Below are 14,701 nucleotides of genomic sequence, written 5' to 3'. Positions count from 1 at the left end.
ACTGGGCTACCATTGTCTTAACACATCTCACTCCGTAGCTGCCCTCCTGGGCCAACTGCAGACTCAACACCTTACCATGGCCAGGCAAAGTAGATATGAGATCTACCTACTAAATAATCCAAGGCTGACCTTTCGGTACTGTACTGCCATCAATCCGGCTTGTTTTCTTACCGAGCCACCCCAAGATGAGGAAGAACCCAGTCATGATTGTTTATCCTTAATTCAGGAGGCCACATCGGTCAGGGAAGATTTAGTTGATGTACCAATGGAAGATCCAGACTGTATTATGTATGTAGACGGAAGTTCTTCCATTGACCCAGAAGGCAGACGAAATTCTGGATACGCTATCAGATCGTGGAATCTGCCGCCTTTGAGACCGCCTTTTCCGCCCAACAAGCTGAACTATTTGCCCTTACCAGAGCCTGTATCTTGGCTAAAGACCTCAAGGTTAATATCTATACCGACTCTGGGTATGCCTTTGGAGTAGCCCATGATTTCGGACAATTATGGAAAAATAGGGGATTCCTAACCTCACAGGGGAGTGAGATATCTCATAAACGCTAGTGTCTGATTCGTTGCAAGCCCTCATGTTCCCCAAACGCATTGCCATTGTCAAATGTACTGCCCACACTACCGGAAATTCTCTGGTTGATATAGGGAATCGTTGTGCTGACCAAGAGGCCAAACAGGCCTCTCGTGACCAACAGATGGTAGTGCCCAAAATTATGAGTCAGACTAAAAATCCTGCGAAGGATAAGTTAGCCTCGGAAAAACCAATGCCAACCATCCAAGATGTTATAAAAGCATAGGAGGATGCTCCTGAAAAAGATAAACTGTTGTATAATATTATGCATGTACTTATGACAATGTTTCTAAACTCTGGACCACTCCCGCGGAACAGACTTGCATGTCTGACAAGTTGGCTCTATGGGTTATTGAATGTATGCATTTTGCTACTCATTGTGGAGCAAGGACCACGAGTGACACACTTTTGGCTACTTGGTGGCACCCTAGACTCCAGGCGCTCGCCCAGAACATCAATAGTCGTTGCCTGGTTTGCCAGCAACATAATCCAGGGAAGGGAGTCCCCTGTGATTGGGGTAAAACGCCCATACCCGAAGGTCCCTTTGAGACATTTCAGTTGGACTACATTGAGTTGCAAAAAGTTCAGTGTTACAAATATGTGTTAGTAATAGTAGATGTGTTTAGCAGATGGATTGAAGCCTACCCTACCCTGGACAATAAGGCTCAAACTGTTGTTAAGGTGTTAATAAGGGAAATTGTTCCTAGATATGGTATCTCAGCTCGACTGATGACCACCTATGTTCTTTCTCTGACTCAGGCTCTGCGACTAGTTCACAACCAGGTTCAAGATGCTCACCTCGACCTCCCAATTTTACCCGAATTGTCCCTCGTGGCACCAGGGAAGTATGGATTCGGAAGGGATTAGAGTCACAATGGGAGGGGCCTTTTCAGGTGTTACTCACTACCCCCACTGCAGCCAAGGTTGAGGGGAAAAGTGCCTGGGTTCACCTGCACCACTGCAAGCTCACCACCCCCTAACAAACCTATTTTACTGGTTATTCTAACTCCTGTTTCTGTTCCAGACTTCCTCTTCTCCATAGTTGAACCAGGCCGCTGGCATCCTAATTGGAACGTGGACCAGTTTGAACTTTTACCCGTAGTGATAGACAGCCAGCTACACCGACGGTGACCTGAGAAGAGAGACGGGAAAACTGAACTCTTTTAATCAGCAAAATAATTGGACTATTTATCTGAATCCTGAGCCATAAGATGAAACTGTCTGTATGCCAGTCTGTATAATAGTGTTGATATATGACAGTTTCGGCGCATGGGAGGGGAGACAGAGATGAGAGCTACATGTCTTATGTTTATGCGCAAAATGGGAACTTTTCTAGATGTTGGGTGTGTTCACATTCCCTATACATTTTACTCCTAGAATGATCCTAAGTGATATCATGGAATGATAAAAGGGGGGAATGTGAATGTTTAAAAATGTATAGAGACATTGAAGTTGAGAACGTGGGAATTGTATAGGGACAGTATAAGCTAACAAACAATTCATGGAGGAATAGCCATGACATCTCAGACTTGAGACTGCGAAATGTTACAACACTAACACATATTGAAACAAAACCCACAGCTTGCAGAAAAACCTCAAGGTCTTATTAAATCATGTTACTAACCTGAAACATTGACAGAAGGTCTTTGTTTAAAATTGGACCATGCTTGGGTCGGCTTATGAGTGGACGAAGGGAAGGAGGGATCAAAAGAGATGGGCTGAGCTGGGATGTCACTCTAGCCCTATATTGTTATCTTTTGCCGAAAATGTATAACCATCGTGCCTTGACAATATAACGTCACTTATCCGTAGGGAGTGTGTACGCTCGATCGAGAAAGTATATCTTCTGTCTGATAAGTCTTGCCGGCCGGTAAAATAAAGACTGCTTTGTTCAAAGCACAAGAGGTATTTGACTCAGTAATTTTACTGAACCAGATTGAGAGAAAATAATCTACATTTACATGGCGTGGTCAGGTTGGTGGAGGACCTTTGTCTTACTGATGTTTAGTGTAAGGCCCATACTTTCGTATGTCTCGGTGAAGATGTTGACTATGATGAAGTTCAGTCTCTGAATGTACGCAGACGCAAGCGTCGTCCGCATACTGTAGCTCGATGAGAGGTTCTGATGGTCTCTCGAGGAAGAGAGTGTTCGAAGATCGGGCCCTTAAATCTGGCACCCTCATGGTCTACAGGGCTGTATTAATACCATGGCTCAGACATGGACCATGTACAATAGACACCTCAAGTCACTGGAGAAATATCACTAACAATATCTCTACAAGATCCTGTAAATCCCCTGGGAGGACACATGCACCAACGTTAGCGTCCTTGATCAGGCCAACATCCCCAGCATCAAAGCACTGACCACACTCAACCAGCTCCTTTGGGCGGGCCACATTGTTCACATGCCTGACACAAGACTTCCAAAGCAAGCGTTCTAGTCGGAACTCCTACATGGCAAGCGAGCCCCCGGTGGGCAGAGGAAACATTTCAAGGACACCCTCAAAGCCTCCTTGATAAAATGCAACATCCCCACTGACACTTGGGAGTTCCTGGCTAAAGACCGCCCTAAGTGGAGGAAGAGCATCCGGGAAAGCGCTGAGCCCTCGAGTCTCGTCGCCGAGAGCATGCAGAAAGCAAGCACAGGCAGCGGAAGGAGCATGCTGCAAACTAGTCCCACCCACCCTTTCCTTCAACGACTGTCTGTCCCACCTGTGAGAGACTAATTCCCGTATTGGGCTGCTCAGTCACCTAAGAACTCACTTTTAGAGTGGAAGCAAGTCTTCCTCAATTTTGAGGGACTGCCTATGATGATGATCCCAGGATATGCATACGATCCTGGAAAACATGTTCATATACGCTGGACTGTGAAACTAGGCCTCGGATCGCAATCCTACCTTCCTCTGGGACTACCAGGTATTTTCATTAAAAGAATTTTGGTCGGAGGCGTTTGCCTGCAGGAAACCTACGACCGCAATTTAACCCCCAATAACTCTGTTTCTCTCTCCACAGATGCTGCCCGACCTACTGAGTATTTCCAGCATTTTCTGATTTTATTTTGATTTGTTGTCCGACGACAGTTATCAATCACATATCAAAATTGACTAAAGTAGAAATGGCACTGCATGGGTAAGGGTTTAAACTAACTTGGTAGGGGGAGGTCCACCAGAATGAGGTAGAGCCTATCAGGGACCATGAGAGTAATCTTTGTGTGAAGGCGGAAGATGTTGGGAAGGTTCTCAATGAATACTTTGCATCTGTTTTCACAAAGGAAAGGGGCAATGCAGATACTGCTATCGAGGAGGAGTGTGATATTCTGGATGAAATAAACATAGTGAGAGGAAGTATTAAGGGGTTTAGCAGCTTTGAAAGTAGCTAAGTTCCCAGGCCCGGATAAAATGCATCCCAGGCTGTTGAGTGAAGTAAAAGAGGAAATAGCAGAGGCCTTGACTATCATTTTTCAGTCCTCTTTGGATTTGGGCATGGTGCCGGAGGATTAGAGGACTGCTAATGGAGTACCCTTGTTTAAGAAGGGAGAAAGCGATAGGCCGAGTAATTACAGGCCTGTCAGCCTAACCTCAGTGGTGAGAAAATTATTGGAAAAACTCCTGAAAGACAGGATAAATCTACATTTGGAAAGGCAGGAATTAATTAGGGAGTCAGCACAAATTTGTTAAGGAAGATTTTGTTTGACTAAGCTGATTGAATTTTTTGAGGAGGTAACCAAGAGGGTTGATGAGGGTAGTGCATACGATGTAGTGTATATGGACTTTAGCAAAGTTTTTTGATAAGGTCTCACATGGTAAACTGGTCATGAAGGTTAAAGCCCATGGGATCCAGGGTAAAGTGGCAAGTTGGATCCAAAACTGGCTTGGAGGTAGGAAGCAAGGGTAATGGTTGATGGATGGTTGTGTGACTGGCAAGATGTTTTCAGCAGGGCTCAGTGCTGGGTCCCTTGCTTTTTGTGGTATATATCAACGATTTAGATTTGAATATAGGGAGTATGATTAAGAAGTTTGTAGACGACACTAAAATTTGCTGTGTGATTGATAATGAAGAAAAAAGTCATGGGCTGCAGGAGGATATCAATCTACTGGTCAGGTGGGCAGAGCAGTGGCAAATGGAATTTAATTCAGAGAAGTGTGAGGTGATGCACTTTGAGAGGGCTAATAATGAAAGGGTATACACTTAAACGGTAGGCCACTTAATAGTGTTGATGAACAAAGGGACCTTGGAGTGCTTGTCTACAAAAATCCCTGAAAGTAGCAGGGCAGGTGGATAAGGTGGTTAAGAAGGCATACGGAATGCTTGGCTTTATTGGCCGAGGCATAGAATATAAGAGGAGGGAGGTTATGTTTAAATTGTATAATACTTTGGTTAGGCCACAGCTGGAGTACTGCGTGCAGTTCTGGTCGCCATATTATAGGAAGGACATGTTTGCACTAGAGAGGGTGCAGAGGAGATTTAATGGGATGCTGCCTGGAATGGAGAATCTTAGTTATGAGGATAGATTGGATAGGCTGGGTTTGTTCTTATTGGAACAGAGGAGGTTGAGAGGAGACCTCATTGAAGTGTACGAAATATTGAGGGGCCTGGACATAATGGATAGTACGGTTCTATTTCCATTGGTGGAGGGGTCTATTACGAGGGGGCATAGTTTTAAGGTGGGTGGTGGAAGGTTTAGAGGGGGGAGCTTCTTTACGCAGAGGGTTGTGGGGATCTGGAACTCGCGGCCTGGAAGAGTGGTGGATGCAGAAACCCTCACCACTTTTAAGAGATGGTTGGATGGGCATTTAAAGTGCAGTAACCTACAGGGTTATGGACCGAGAGCCGGTAATTGAGATTAGACTGGATGATCTTTTGTTGGCCGACGCAGTATTAATGGTAAGTACTGCAGGGAATTGAATACGGCCAGGGTGATCTCCTGGACTAGTTTCGATCGCCTGGATGGGTCGGAGGGGAATTTTCCCAGATTTTTTTCTCCCTAAATTGGCCTAGATTTTTATCTGTTTTTTTGCCTCTACCAGGAGATCACATGGCCCCAGTTGGAACGGAGTGTAGTAAGTTTCAGTATAAGGGGTGTCGCAGTTGCATGAGACAGACTGGTTGGGCTGGGTGCTCTTTGCCTTTCCGTCATCGTTCATAGGTTTATATGCAACCTTCAAGACTGCTGACCAAGGGCCATGTGGCTCTTTGTCGGCCAGCGCGGGCACGATGGGGCGAGATGGCCTCCTTCTGCGCTGTAAATTTCTGTTTCTAATGAAGCATTAAGGAGGAGATACAAGGTGCACAGATGACAGAGAGTCAAACAAGAGTCATTCAGAAATAAGAGGGATCAGACAGGGGAGAAAGGAGAGGCAGGCGACGATGGGTTTGGAGTGCGCTCCTCTATTTCTGCCCTCTCAAGCATCCCTCATGATAATGGCTCAACCATTGGTGGCCGTGCCTTCTGTTGCCTGGGCACTAAGCTCTGGAATTCCCTTCCTAAATCACTCTACCTCCTTTAAGATACTCCTTAAAACCTACCTCTTTGACTAAACATTTGGTAATTTTCCCCAATATCACCTTATGTGGGCTCAGTGTCGAGGATGCCAACGTTGGTTTGTCTGTCCTCCCAGGGGATTTGAAGGTTCTTGCGGAGACATCGTTGGTGGTATTTCTCCAGCGATTTGAGGTGCCTACTGTATCTGCTCCACGTCTGAGCCCTACAGGAGGGCGGGTATCACTACAGCCCTGAAGACCATGAGCTTGGTAGCAGATTTGAGGGCCTGATCTTCGAACCCTCTTTTCCTCAGGCAGCGCTGGCATTGAATCTCGTCGTCGATGTCTGCCCTTTCTGATAATAGGCTCCCGAGGGATGGAACGTGGTCCACGTTGTCCAGGACTGCGCCGTGGATCTTGATGACTGGGTGTGCAGTGCTGTGTTGTGGGGTCAGGTTGGTGGAGGACCTTTGTCTTACGGATATTTAGTGCAAGGTCTATGCTTTCGTACGCCTCAGTGAAGATGTTGACTATGACTTGGAGTTCAGTCTCTGAATATGCGCAGACGCATGTGTCGTCCGCGTTCTGTAGTTCGACGACAGAGGTTGGGATAGTCTTGGAGCTGGCCTGGAGATGACGAAGGTTGAACAGGTGCCCACTGGTTCTGTAGTTTAGTTCCATTCCAGCGGGGTGCTTGCTGGTGTGAGGAAGATTGAGAAGAGGGTTGGCGCGATGACGCAGCCCTGCTTGACCTTAGAGGACAATTTAATTTAATAATTTTGAAGACATAATAAGGTCTTTATCATAACGGAGCCTGTAATTTCTCAGCCAGTATTGATGATTACTCACATACTGCAGACTAGAGATGGGAGAAGGTTTATTGGAGATTATGTGCCCAAATTAAAAAATCAAAACTAGCGTTTTTTTTAAATGGGCGATATTCCGACGATCCTGAAAAATATCACTAACGCTGGAAATATCGCCAATCGCCACCACCCACTGGACATCGCCACCGTCAAGTCCGGGTAAGTTTTCACCAATTGGAAGTTGGGCGATGGTGATCTTTGGGCGGTTAAAAAAAAATCAGAAGGCCCAAATAGCGCTGAGAAATGGGCAGTAGCGGATTTTGTGGAATTTTTAGCCCTATGTTTATTTTACATGCCAATCTTTTCCCCCAATCACCACTGCACACTTCTATGCAACCTATTCATATTTCACTTATGCCCCTGGCTGGGACTTTTCTAAAACTACTGAGATAATCCAAGTAGTTTTCCTAAGGGTAGAAAGTTGAGTGTAAAGATCTAGAAAAGTTTTAACTTGCCTTCCTTTCCAAATGTCACTTGAGTCGAGTTAGAACCTCTGTTTCTCCACCTGGCCACATGGCTGAATGCAGACCTTCAGTATCAAAACCTGATGAGACTAATCTATGTGGTTAGTCAAATATTCTGTGTTCAATTGATGTGGTTAGACAATAGTCAGAGTTTAATTGCAGTGATTAGAAATCTTCAGGATTCAATTGCTCTGATTAGACAAATATTCAGAGTTCAATTTTCTAAATAATCATTCACGGGCATCACTGGCAAGGCCAGCATTTATTGCCCATCCCTAATTGCCCTTAAAAAGATGGTAGCGAGCTGCCTTCTTGAACCACTGCAGTCCGTGAGGTGAAGGTGCTCCGACAGTGCTGTTAGGGAGGGAGTTCCAGGATTTTGACCCAGCGATGAAGGAATGGCCGATATATTTCCAAGTCAGGACGGTGTGTGACTTGGAGGGGATGCTGCAGGTGTTGGTGTTCCTATGCGTCTGCTGCCCCTGTCCTATTCTAGGTGGAAGAGATCGTGGGTTTGGGAGGCGATGTCAAAAAAGCCTTGACCAGTTATTGCAGTGCATCTTGTGGATGGTACACTCTGCAGCCACGGTGCGCCGGTGGTGGAGGGAGTGTGTTTATGGTGGTGAATGGGGTGCCAATCCTGGATGGTGTCGAGCTTCTTCAGTGTTGTTAGAGCCGCACTCATCTCGGTAAGTGGCGTGTATTCCATCACTCTCCTGACTTGTGCCTTGTAGATGGTGGAAAGTCAAGAGGGGAGTCACTCATTGCAGAATACCAAGCCTCTCACCTACTCTTGTTGCCACAGTATGTGTGTGACTGGTCCAGTTCAGTTTATGGTCAATGGTGACATCCCCCAGGATGTTGATGGGGGCAGGGCAGGGTGGGGGGGGGGGGGGGGGAGGGAAAAGAGAAAAAAAAAATCGGTGAAGGTAATCCCACTGAATGACAAAGGGAGGTGGCTAGACACGCTCTTGTTGGAGATGGTCATTGACTGGCACTTGTATGGCGAGGAACCAACTAGGGAACCTGTTATTTTAGATCTAGTATTGTGCAATGAGAAATGGTTAATTAATAACCTTGTAGTAAAGGAGCCTCTGGGAAGAGTGATCATAACATGAATTTTGTTGTAGGAGGTAGGCACCTTTAGAATATACCAGAATACTAGGCATTAGGCACCTGCTAGATATATCTAAACGCATATAAGTTTAAAGTGGACACACACATAAAATGGCTGCCCAGGCATGATGGGAAATCAGGTAGTCAAGCTGTGAACTGTTGAACGTTCAATGACCAAGCAATAACCCTGTGAGGCCCACTGTAGGAATGCCTGGGATGCGGGAAGACAGAGATAAGAAGGAAACCATCTCCTGTGAACAAGGTCATAAACCAATTAATTCCCCAGGAAGAAAGATAAGAGGGAAACCATCTCCTGTAAACAAGGTTATAAACCAATTATTTCTCCCAGATGAAAGAACTAGTGAGAGAACCTATAAAGTCATCGATCAGCCCAAGCTGACAATAACCGAACATATGGTTCCCTGGATACTAGGGGAATTCTATTGGGTTAAAAGAACCTATATGTAATCTATAATCATTGTGATTGGCTTGTGTCCAGCCGTGATGGGCTGTGTAGCTGTAGTAAACTGTTTTGTAACTGTTGTGAAACATATAAAGGTGCATGTAACCCTTTGTTCGGTGGAGAGAAACCTGGATACGGTCCTGAGTTTTTCCTCCCCGCTGAGCGTAATAAAAGCCGCATCAGCATTGGAACCGACTCTGAGTGTTGAGTGATTCTTCTGAGAAAACACTAACGCTAACAAATTTTATATTGACTTCGAGAGTGATTTAGTCAAAACAAACGAGGGTCTTAATTGGAACAAAGTAAACTACGTAGATATGAGGGGCAAGTTGGCTTATGTAGATTGGGAACCTAGATTAAAAAGATATAGGACAGTAGATAAGCAATGGCAAACATTTAAATAATTCATTACCAATTCACAAGAAAATTGCATTCCCCCAAAGAATAAAAATCCCATGGGAAAAGTGGTCCAACCGTGGCTAACAAGAGAAGGTAAAGATAGAATTAGATTAAAGGAAGAGGCTTATAATGTTACCAAAAAGGAATAGTAAGCCTGACAATTGGGAGGATTTTCAAATTCATTAAAGGATGACCAAGAAATTGATAGAGAAAAGAGAATACAAGAGTAAACTAGCAAGAGACGTAAAAACAGACTGTAAAAGCTTCTAAGTGTATGTAAAAAAGGAAGAGATTAACCAAAGTAAATGTGGGTCCCTTATAGGCAGACGGGAGAAATTATAACGGGGAATATGTAAGGGGGGGTTGTCTCTCTGAGGGGGTCAGGTTCCCTTCTGACCAACTTGAGCAGTTCAATTCGCTCCCACTCCCTTGGGTTCTGTACTCTGGATTTATTTGGGGGGTGACACAAAAGTGCAAAGGACACTGGTTTGATGCAAAAGAACTTCGTTTTTTATTACAGTCAAGATAGTACAAGCTTATTACTCTAGTAAGAAAATACACAGCCAAACTTACAATCACTAATAAATGGACAGTGCAAGGAAAGGTACAAGGTCAAACTTATAACCACTCTAAGAACCATGCACAGTCAAAGGGGGTTACAGTAAATTATACCTCCCACCTCCCAATACCTAATTATAGCTAGGTTAGACTCCAGGGCAGGCAGGGACTATGCTTACCAATCCTTTTGATAGTTAACGGTAAATCACGGTTGTTTTTCCCTTGATACCGCGTTGACTGTGGTAGGCCGCTGCTGCGATGGCGATGTTCTTCTTCCTTCAGAACTTCAAGGCTGGAGAAGTTAGTTTACAACTGTCACGTTGGTTTCTCTCCTTGTCGTGATGACATACTCGCAGTATAGCACCTGGTGTAGTATGGCATCTGAGGTAGTAGCAGCCTTGTAGCTACCTAGCAGCCAGGCGTAGTATAGAAACATAGAAAATAGGTGCAGGAGCAGGCCATTCAGCCCTTCTAGCCTGCACCGCCATTCAATGAGTTCATGGCTGAACATGAAACTTCAGTACCCCCCTTCCTGCTTTCTCACCATACCCCTTGATTCCCCGAGTAGCAAGGACTTCATCTAACTCCCTTTTGAATATATTTAGTGAATTGGCCCCAACCACTTTCTGTGGCAGAGAATTCCACAGGTTCACCACTCTCTGGGTGAAGAAGTCTCTCCTCATCTCGGTCCTAAATGGCTTACCCCTTATCCTTAGACTGTGACCCCTGGTTCTGGACTTCCCCAACATTGGGAACATTCTTCCTGCATCTAACCTGTCTAAACCCGTCAGGATTTTAAACGTTTCTATGAGGTCCCCTCTCATTCTTCTGAACTCCAGTGAATACAAGCCCAGTTGATCCAGTCTTTCTTGATAGGTCAGTCCCACCATCCCGGGAATCAGTCTGGTGAATCTTCGCTGCACTCCCTCAATAGCAAGAATGTCCTTCCTCAAGTTAGGAGACCAAAATTGTACACAATAATCCAGGTGTGGCCTCACCAAGGCCCTGTACAACTGTAGCAACACCTCCCTGCCCCTGTACTCAAATCCCCTCGCTATGAAGGCCAACATGCCATTTGCTTTCTTAACCGCCTGCTGTAACTGCATGCCAACCTTCAATGACTGATGTACCATGACACCCAGGTCTCGTTGCACCTTCCCTTTTCCTAATCTGTCACCATTCAGATAATAGTCTGTCTCTCTGTTTTTACCACCAAAGTGGATAACCTCACATTTATCCACATTATACTTCATCTGCCATGCATTTGCCCACTCACCTAACCTATCCAAGTCACTCTGCAGCCTCATAGCATCCTCCTCACAGCTCACACTGCCACCCAACTTCGTGTCATCCGCAAATTTGGAGATACTACATTTAATCCCCTCGTCTAAATCATGAATGTACAATGTAAACAGCTGGGGCGCCAGCACAGAACCTTGCGGTACCCCACTAGTCACTGCCTGCCATTCTGAAAAGTACCCATTTACTCCTACTCTTTGCTTCCTGTCTGACAACCAGTTCTCAATCCACGTCAGCACACTACCCCCAATCCCATGTGCTTTAACTTTGCACATTAATCTCTTGTGTGGGACCTTGTCGAAAGCCCTCTGAAAGTCCAAATATACCACATCAACTGGTTCTCCTTTGTCCACTTTACTGGAAACATCCTCAAAAAATTCCAGAAGATTTGTCAAACATGATTTCCCCTTCACAAATCCATGCTGACTTGGACCTATCATGTCACCATTTTCCAAATGCGCTGCTATGACATCTTAATAATTGATTCCATCACTTTACCCACTACTGAGGTCAGGCTGACCGGTCTATAATTCCCTGTTTTCTCTCTCCCTCCTTTTTTTAAAAAGTGGGGTTACATTGGCTACCCTCCATTCGATAGGAACTGATCCAGAGTCAATGGAATGTTGGAAAATGACTGTCAATACATCCGCTATTTCCACGGCCACCTCCTTAAGTACTCTGGGATGCAGTCGATCAGGCCCTGGGGATTTATCGGCCTTCAATCCCATCAATTTCCCCAACACAATTTCCCGACTAATAAAGATTTCCCTCAGTTCCTCCTCCCTACTAGACCCTCTGACCCCTTTTATATCCGGAAGGTTACCCTCTGGCATACCCTCTGTTGAAACAGGGGGTCAGTTATAAGATTTCAGTGTTCTAATCTTGCCGCCAAATCTGTTCAAAATCCTTTGTATAATTTTGGCGGGCTTGGTTCTTCTTTGTAATATTTTGTCGGGCTCGTTAAAGGTTGATATGTTTTGGGTGAGTTGATGTTTGAAAACCTGTTTCCTGATGGAAATATTAGTTTGGTAATTGCAATGTCCTTTTGTGCTTAGGCTTTCGCATACAGGCTGGATTGGGCCTCTCTGATTTATATGCTGAAATGGTTGTCCAGACCCATGTTGATGGGTAGCTACCTTTGGGTGATTTTGTGATGTTAATGTCTCTTGTGGAGAAGGATTTTCGAATACTCATCCCTCCAGACGGTTCTTAGTCCTCACACCCAGGTAGCTTCACTTAATTAGACTGTCTCCTGTTAGTTCTTTAGGTCCGCCCCCAGCCTTGAGTTTGTCTTTTAAAATCCAAAATTCTATTTAAGTTCGTAGTTTCTTCCATAGCACTTTAGAGTTCCACACTTTTCAGTAGATAGTCCCAAATTAAATTTCCTTTCGAATGAGCCCAAACGCAGGGCGGGGGGGTGGGGGGGTTTCTTGTGAATTTCACATCCCTTCAAATAGGATATGGCAAGCACATTAAACAAATAATTCCTGTCTGTCTTCATGGAAAAAGACAAAATAAATTCCGGAAATAGTAGGTCCAGCAAGAATGGGGAACTTAGAGAAAAATAGTATTGGTAAAGAATTAGTCCTGGAGAAATTAATGGGACTAAAAGTCAATAAATCCATTAGGCCTGATGGCATACATGCTAGGATTTTAAAAGAGGTGGTTTTAGAATAATGGATGCATTAGTTTTGATCTTCCAGAACTCCCTAGATTCTAGAACGGGCCCTGTGGATTGGAAGGTAGCAAACATAACCTCGCTATTCAAAAGAGCGAGAGAGAAAATAGGGAACTACAGGCCAGTTAGCCTGACATCAGTCATCGGTAAAATACTAGAATCTATTATTCGGGACGTGGTGACAGGATACTTAGAAAATAATAATAGGATTAGGCAGAGTCAACACGGATTTAAGAAAAGAAGTGTTTGACAAATCTGTTGGAGTTTTTTTTCCAAAAAGCATTCTATAAGATGCTGCGCAAGAGATTATTACACAAAATTACCATTCATGGGATTGGTGGTAATATATTAGCATGGATTCAGGATTGGTTAGCGCACAGAAACCAGAGAGTAGGAAAAAACAAGTCAGTTTCAGGTTGGCAGGCTGTAACTAGTGGGGTACTGCAAGGATCATTGCTTGGGCCTCAGCTATTCACAATCTCTATCAATGATTTGTATCAGGGGATCAAATGTAATATATCCAAGTTTGCTGAAGATACAAAGACCTGTAGGAATGTAAGTTGTGAGGAGGATACAAAGAACTTCAAGGGGATATAGACAGGCTAAGTGAGTAGGCAAGAACATGGTAGATGGAATATAATGCTGAAGTGTGATGTTATCCACTTTGGTAGGAAAAGTACAATTTTTTTTTAAATGGATTGGGAAATCTTGGTATTCTAAGGGACCTGGGTATCCTTGTACACAAATCACAGTTAACATGCGAGTACAGCAATTAGGTATCCAAGATATTATATATGTATACTTGCATTTACTCTGTACAGCCACCAGGGTGCTCATCCTCTGGAGTCCCAAGGGATCCCATAATCCCTTGGGAGCCCAGGTATTTAAAGGAGACTTCACAGGTTGGAGAGGCACTCTGGAGACCTGCAATAAAAGACTAAGGTCACTCTTTACTTTGAGCTCAGTGTTCAGTCTGACTCTTTCTCCATACACAACTGGCGATGAGATATAGATAGCGAACTCAAAAGATGCAGAGAACAGCGGGCATCCTGGAGAAATTCTCGTGGGGAGATGATTGGGAAACTTTTGTGGAGCAACTCGACCAATACTTCGTGGCCAACGAGCGAAATGGGGAAGAGAGCGCTGGCAAACGAAGGGCGATCTTCCTCACCGTCTGTGGGCACCAACGTATGGCCTTATGAAGAATCTGCTCACTCCAGGAGAATTCGTACGACGATTTGTGCACACTGGTCCGAGAGCATTTGAACCCAAAGGAAAGCGTTCTGATGGCAAGATACCGGTTCTACACCTACAAAAGGTCTGAAGGCCAGGAAGTGGCGAGTTATGTCGCTGAGCTAAGACACCTTGCAGGACATTGCGAATTTGACGGACATTTGGAGCACATGCTCAGAGATTTTTTCATACTTGGCATTGGCCACGAAACCATACTTCGCAAACTTTTGACTAGAGACCCCAACCTTGAGTAAGGCCATAGCGATAGCCCAGGCGTTCATTGCCACCAGTGACAATACGAAGCAAATCTCTCAGCATACAAGTGCTGTTAGAAGTACTGTGAACATAGTGATGATGTGGTCGAATCGTAACGGACAGGGCAGGTCACACATACCTGCAGCTACACGTCCGCAGATGTCTCAGATTCCACCTTGTTGGCGCTGCGGGGGTGATCATCATTTCCATTCATGCCAAGTCAAAGAGTACATTTGCAAGGGCTGTGGAACAATGGGACACCTCCAACGAGTGTGCAGGCGAGCTGCAAAGCTTGTTAAACCTGCA

The 14,701-nt window shown here is 44.8% G+C and overlaps 1 pseudogene; it reads right to left on the bottom strand.

The window, feature by feature from the left end:
• Positions 1-14,701, bottom strand: part of LOC139227984 (cryptochrome-1-like) — a 78,133-nt pseudogene that overhangs the window by 34,147 nt on the left and 29,285 nt on the right.

Source organism: Pristiophorus japonicus, chromosome 17 (genome assembly GCF_044704955.1).
Source record: "Pristiophorus japonicus isolate sPriJap1 chromosome 17, sPriJap1.hap1, whole genome shotgun sequence".
NCBI lineage: Eukaryota > Metazoa > Chordata > Chondrichthyes > Pristiophoridae > Pristiophorus > Pristiophorus japonicus.
The sequence above is the reverse complement of the archived record's forward strand: the minus strand, read 5'-3'. Positions and strand labels throughout refer to the sequence as shown.